The sequence below is a fragment of the Bison bison genome, unplaced genomic scaffold (genome assembly GCF_000754665.1).
Source record: "Bison bison bison isolate TAMUID 2011002044 unplaced genomic scaffold, Bison_UMD1.0 scf7180017864103, whole genome shotgun sequence".
NCBI classification, from domain to species: Eukaryota; Metazoa; Chordata; class Mammalia; order Artiodactyla; family Bovidae; genus Bison; species Bison bison.
Genome location: NW_011494675.1, coordinates 566,130 through 573,440, shown reverse-complemented (window position 1 = coordinate 573,440; position 7,311 = coordinate 566,130). Strand labels below are relative to the sequence as shown.

At 38.6% G+C, this 7,311-nt stretch overlaps 1 protein-coding gene across 1 annotated transcript in view; it reads right to left on the bottom strand.

Moving 5' to 3' along the window:
• The window catches only part of CPE (carboxypeptidase E), a 160,908-nt gene that overhangs the window by 147,329 nt on the left and 6,268 nt on the right, over positions 1–7,311 (bottom strand). The gene's annotated exons all lie outside the window — the stretch shown is intronic.

Here is a 7,311-nt window from a genome sequence, read left to right as displayed (position 1 = left end):
GGGATTGGGGGCAGGAGGAGAAGGGGACGACAGAGGATGAGATGGCTAGATGGCGTCACTGACTCGATGGACATGAGTTTGAGTAAACTCCGGGAGTTGGTGATGGACAGGAGGCCTGGCATGCTGCAATTCATGGGGTCGCAAAGAGTCGGACATGACTGAGCGACTGAACTGAACTGAACTGATACCTGCAAGGTTAATATGATATAAAAATACTAAAGTGTTACTACCTTGGTCTGGAAACAGGACATCATGGAAAGTCTGACATGAACTAGCTACAAAGGAAAGCCTTTTTGGCCTCTTGAAAATGCTGGTAAGGGTATGAATGGTTTGCTTATGCTACTGTCTTTACAGAGGCTATAAACAAATTATCTTTAGTCTATAAATTTTGGGGGAAATACCATCCAGCCTCACCCTCTGTAGATTCATTTCAGAAACACGTTTTAATTCATGCCTTCTCCTTGTGCAAACATGGCATAGAATTACTACAGCCAACGATTCAGCCTCAATGTTAAAAAAACAACAGCAACAATACAAGTTTTAAAACTATTCAGGAAAAATGCTTGATGTTTCTGAAAGTTATGTGTCATTTTTAAAAATATACTTTGTGCAAACTGAAACAGAGTCCAAAGAGAAGGGAAAATGTTTGTTAGAATAATACAAGGTGCCATCCAGCCATTTGAATCAACTATGAAAAGCACACCAAAAGATTTAGAAATAATGTAAAAGATGTCTCAGAAATATTAAAGACATTTATCACATATTTCATGGCTTTTACCATTAGTTCAAGACCTAGAGTTGTCCTCAACATACAGCACCTCATGTAGACACCAGAGTGAAATTAATTCTGTCAATGAGATTTCTCCAGGTCGTCCACAGGTAACAGTGAAGAATGACAAATTAGGCACTAAGGTGGGTTTGAAAAGTACGTGAGAATTTGTAAAATACACAGATGAACCAATTCCCCATGGATACTGAAGGATGACTGCACAGACTTAACCAAAATGTGCATTATTTTAAGACTCAAACTGTTCCTTCTACAGCTGTTAAAAATAACTTCCTTAAAAAATAAACACCTGAAGTTACCTTTTTTAGAGTGTAACTGTTCTTACTATATTCACTAAGATTTTTCAAAATTTAAGTACAGCAATTTATGCACTTTTTAATAGGGAATTAAGATCATTGTGACAAGGTCTCTAAAAAACAAGACAATCCACATTTCTAATTTTTCTCTTAAACACCTCTTTTCAACAACCAGCAAACTCTCCTTGGATCTTTAAGTCCCCATGAAGATAAATATTATCTAATTCCTCACCTGTGATAGGTATGAAAAAGCTGTGTATTTAAGACCAAACTGGAGACTATTATGGGGAGCCATGAAGTAAATGAGCCAGGACAACGTGGGTTTGTGTATGCTAGGTCACTTCAGTTGTGTCCAACTCTGTGTGACCCTGTGGACTGCAGCCCGCCAGGCCCCTCTGTCCCTGGGACTCTCCAGGCGAGAACACTGGAGTGGGTTTTCAGGCCCTCCTCCAGGGGATCCTCCTGACCCAGGGATCGGACCCAGGTCTCCCACGTTTGCAGGCAGGTTCTTTACCATCTGTGCCACCAAGGAAGCCCCACATTTATCAGAGGAAGCCTCCCAGCTGATATCCAGATGATGACCCTTTCTTATTCTAATACCCACAGAAGAGGAGGAAGCGGGGGCGGCGGAGGGGGGGGGGCGGTGGAGCAGAGTAGAACAGAAAAGGCTACATCCATCTATTACGTCTCCAAACTCATCTCAGAGGGTACCTAAGCAGAATCCTCATGAAAGGAAAGGCAATATGGCCAAATATTTAAAATCCTGGTGGAATATATGACCATATTTAAAGAAAAAAATAATAGCCCAAGAAAATTTTCTGAAAAAAAAATTTTGAGAAGTGATTTTTCATATAAGCCACTTAGATAAAAGAGAAAATTCTTTAATTTCTGATAAAAGCTACAGATAAAAACAATTAAAATGAAGGGATTCTATAGATGCATGTGAAATTTAAAATAATGTAAAATGACTGCTCCACTCATGATTATCCCGCTATCAAGACTTAGACAAAATCTACATGTCTATATGATATTTTAGTCTACGTGTCAATATAGCATCAGTCACACTTGCTGCTGCTGCTGCTAAGTCGCTTCAGTCATGTCTGACTCTGTGCGACCCCATAGACGGCAGCCCACCAGGCTCCCCTGTCCCTGGGATTCTCCAGACAAGAACACTGGAGTGGGCTGCCATTTCCTTCTCCAATGCATGAAAGTGAAAAGTGAAAAGGAAGTCGCTTAGTCGTGTCTGACTCTTACCGACCCCATGGACTGCAGCCCACCAGGCTCCTCCGTCCATGGGATTTTCCAGGCAAGAGTACTGGAGTGGGGTGCCATTGCCTTCTCTGCCACATCCCTGAGGAACTTCTTATTTGAGTGTCTCTGCTAAAGAATTATCAAGTAAATCCCTCAAAATATGAAAAGGAATAATAATAAGGACTGCAAGGATATCCAACCAGTCCATCGTAAAGGAAATCAGTCCTGGGTGTTCAATGGAACGACTGATGTTGAAGCTGAAACTCCAATATTTTGGCCACCTGATGCAAAGAGCTGACTCACTTGAAAAGACCCTGATATTGGGAAAGATTGAAGGCAGGAGGAGAAGGGAACGACAGAGGATGAGATGGTTGGATGGCATCACTGACTCAATGGACATGAGTTTGGGTGGACTCCAGGATGGGGAGGCCTGGCGTGCTGCGGTTCATGGGGTCGCAAAGAGTCGGACACGACTGAGCGACTGAACTGACTGACTGAGTGCTATGCTTTTCAAACTAGTGTAATACCAGGTACAAAATAACCTCCTTGGGGACAAAAAGAAGTTCAATGGTGAAAATACTGTAGGGTATACAGTTGGAGGTTTGAAACACACATTATCATATTTCAAGTCTTGCCACATGCAAACCTTTTAATCTTTGTTTACCTAATCCTTTTCAAACCAAGCTTAACTAATATTCCATTGAGTACACTTTGGGAAAAGCCAGTCATGTGTCACTACTTCTGGAACTGTTTTTGTATTTGTCAAAAATAGCTCTTCTAAAGAACTATAAAGATGAGTATAGGAATATTCTCTGTGCTACACAATGAGGGAGATGCTGGCAGATGATTCCTTTGCTGCCTCTCAAATCAGTTTTCACAGAAAGACACTTATTTTATCTGATACAAGGTTAGGGGCCAGCTCAATTTCCTCTCTTCCTTTAGCCAGTCACAAGTCAATCCAATACATTATTTCTGGCAAGAGCTACAGTGACTCACTTGGGTCTAAAAAATAACTCTTGACCACATGTAGTACATTTAGATCCTTCTCCAGAATCTAACATCAATATTCACCAGTTGTAAGGTGTTCTCAGCTGTAAGCATTTCCCACTAATTCACACCAATCTAGTATTAAAAGAGGCCATACAAAATAACCAAAATCCCCACTTTTTTTTGAGTTGTATAGAAATTTTGACAGCATTTAATGTTCCATCACAATATTTGGCAAATGCACACTGGCATTCATACACTTTAAATCTGAACAGATTTGGGGAGGAACAAGTCCAAAATAATCATTCCAGACTTTGAGAGGGGAAAGTTTATGCCCTAAAGAACATTTCTAAGATAACATTTTAGCTATAAATCAGATTTACTCCCCAAGAGCAATTTTAAACTACATGTAAAAGAATTAAGAGCTTTAAACAAACTAATTTTAACTCATGTTTAGCCCTGAGAGGAGTGGTCTGGGAAAACAGATTCCATTGCTTAGACATAAATTGATAATGGTTTCTTTTATGAGTACTGCAATGATGAATATGTATGCCTAGGAAAGCATATATTTGGGTTCAAGCATATGAGCCCCTATATGTAGAAATATTTTAAATGTGTAAAATATAAGCAAACAGAAGGAAAAATGGGAAACAAGAACAGGTTTGGCAGGTATATCTCAAGGGAACACATCTGAGTGCAGAGTCTAAATCTTAGCTGAGGCTCTATCCCAGTCCCAGGTCTGGAGTCCAGATTCACAACGTGTGAGGAGATGAGACTGGGGACAAGACCACGTACAGGTCTTTTGAGAACGGCTAAACCCATCACCCTCCTCCAGCAGATTTGTTCAGTCCTCCAAAGTAATGAAAACGATAACTGAGATCCAGCATCCAGCTGGTCAAAATAGATGTTGATATTCCTCCCTCACCAGTTCCAAATAGAATTTACTTTCCCTTTTGATGAATTCAAATGCAGAATACCTGAGAGAATAGATCATTTTCAGAAGATCAGTTCAAATTCGGCCCATGGTCTGGTGCCGAACAAGTCTGATGATCATTTTTTTCCCACTTAGGAATGGAGGTGGTGGGATGAAAGAACACCCTCTGTCCATAACTGCAAATCTAACCACGTCAACTTCTACCACAGAGAAAGGCTTGATGTCTTATTTGGGGAGAGTTTTTCTATGATGATACTAAATATTTGGGCATGATATACAATTTTTTTAAGTTCAGAAAAATAATTTAGATTAAGAAGACACGTGATACCTCGCTCATGTTGGAAGATAAAATGAATATGGGAAACTTCATCAATGTTTAAGTCAAGTAAACAAATTTATTAAGTTAAACATTATTTCTGAGTAGCTTCATCAGAAACATTATTTCAACTCTCCCCAAAACACTTATAATATGAAAACAGTTGAGGTACATTGGAATTGGTAAATTTCAGTAATCACTATATCCCTGCCTTCTCATCATCTGTTCTTCAGTAACCAAATGCCCCTGACCTAATGTCCATAGTCTCCTTTCTCTGGGCCTCCCACTCCCTTCTTGAAGCCCTGATGACCTTTAAACTGTCCTGCAACCTCCCAACTCTCAATCTCTCACAGGGCGAGGACCATCCTGTGTATCACTATACAACCTATGTAAGTTTGCTCACCTAGTGTGTGGATGTTCAAAACACTGAATTAATCCATTTCTATCTCAAAATAAGTATGAAAATTCCTTTTCATTCCTTAAAATATTTTAATCTAAAAAGGAATATGAAGGCTGTTTAAGAATGGTAACTACATCCCTTCATTCAAAACTTCCTAAAAGTTAATTCCCACAAGTGCTATTAAGCTCATATACTGATCAGATCTCTGCACCCAAAGCCAGTGCTCTAGGACAACCCTGGGGCAACTGAGCTCACGTGCCTCAACTAAAGAACTTGCATGCTGCAACTACTGGAACCCACACACGACAACTGGAGAGTCCATGTGCCAAAGGGAAAACTCACACCTGACCAACTAAGACCAGATGCAGCCAAATATATAAATAATTTGTTGAGAAAAGACAATAGGCACCACATGGAGTTGTTCATGCTAAAGCCTCACAAGACCAAACCAAGACGAAATTACAGTTTTGGCTCTTTCAGAAATGAAATCTTAACCTAATCAATTAGGAATCCTGTGATCAGTACAACGTCCTATAAAAGGGAGTAACTTTGCAATAAGCAACCCATTTTTTGCCTAGTGTAACTTCCTTGTTCCAGCTCCCATCTACCTATAAGTCTTTCATTTTGCACAAATCTTAGGAACATCTTTCTATCTGCTAGATTGAATGATGTTCAATTTGTGAATCACCAAATAGTCAATAAGATCTTTAAAATTTACTCAATTTTTTAAAATTAGTTCCCTGAAGATTTCCAACCTGTTCATCTCTTCTTAAAAGATGGTGGAGGGGGAAATCACCCCATGTTTTTCATGCTGGCTCATAACAGTTTATTGCAACCTTTAAGAATACAACTGGTAGACATTTTGTATTCTATTTATTAAGTAATACCATGAGCTTAGTTTCCTTCATTTAACAAGCAGTAAAGCAGGTAATGTAAAATATTTCTTTCTTTGCCTTCGTAAAATGAGTTAAGTTGCTGTATTTTGTGTTTAAAAGGAACAAAACATAGAAGGCATTGTGTTATTCAGCAAATGACTGACTCATCTTTTTCCCTAATGTGACCTGAGTGCCTGCTGTGTCCCAGACCTGCCCTAGGTGCTGGAGACACAGATCTACCCCAAGGAGCCTAGAGCTGGAAAAGGGACCTGCAGATCTTGACAGACTATACAGTTCAGATATTTAAGCAAAAGAATTATGGTTTTCATTTTCAAAAGCATATCACATTTTAACAGTAATATCACTTTACAATTTTGTTTCTAAACTTGAAGACAACAAATAGTTAACATTTGCTTTCATATGATCTCTTTGAAGAAACAACAAAATCTGAGGAGCAATCTATGATAGAATAACCAAAGGTTCCAATTAAATAGGCAGGAGAATCACAAATATTTAGATTCTCTTTAAACCTAAGATGTCTTGACTTCAATTATCTAAAATAACAGAAGATGAGTTTTCACATATAAAATTTTTCTTTATCTTCAGATACAAATATGAAACTAACTTTCCAAATTTCCGATTCTACATGCTGAATCCTGCTAGAGAGCATTCAGTTCAGTTAAGTCGCTCAGTCATGTCCCACTCCTCGCGATCCCATGGACTGCAGCAGGCCAGGCCTCCCTGTCCAACTCCTGAAACCTACTCAAACTCAGGTCCATCGCATCGGTGATGCCATCCAACCGTCTCATCTTTCGTCCTCCCCTTCTTCTCCCACCTTCAATCGTTACTAGCATCAGACAGCACTACTGAAAATGTTTTCCAGGATCTAGTTTTAGGGTTTTGATGGCAAAATTATACAAACCTTTCCATTTACATTATTTGAAGGTAAGAAATGTTTCCCATTTTACTAAAAATTTACTATTGATCAGACCATACTCCTTCCGTTTGAAGATCAAAGTGTCTCCGTGGATCACATATTTTAATCCCATCTCAATTTTAATCCCATTATTATATAATGATATAATAAATATCATTATAAAACTATTCTGGCCCTACATTTGAGAGTTTTTACCTGTTTTCTTGCTTTCTTTGTCATTAAAAAAGAAAAAAAAAAAAGCATAGCATGCTGATGTAATTAGCCCAGATTACTTTAACCTTTATGGTCAGAAGACCAGGCCTTAAAAGTTATGTTATTTTCAAAGAGCAAAGAAAAAGAAGAACCAAAAACATTTTTCAAGATATCTCTTTATTAATACCAATTGCGTAACATTTAACATAAATTAAAACGTGCCCTAACACACTCAAGAGGAAAATGAATAAGATGGTCATATGGAAACATCCGTTGTAATAAAATCCTGATCGCAAACTACTCATCTCCAAGGGCTAGAACAGAAAAAAAAAAAAA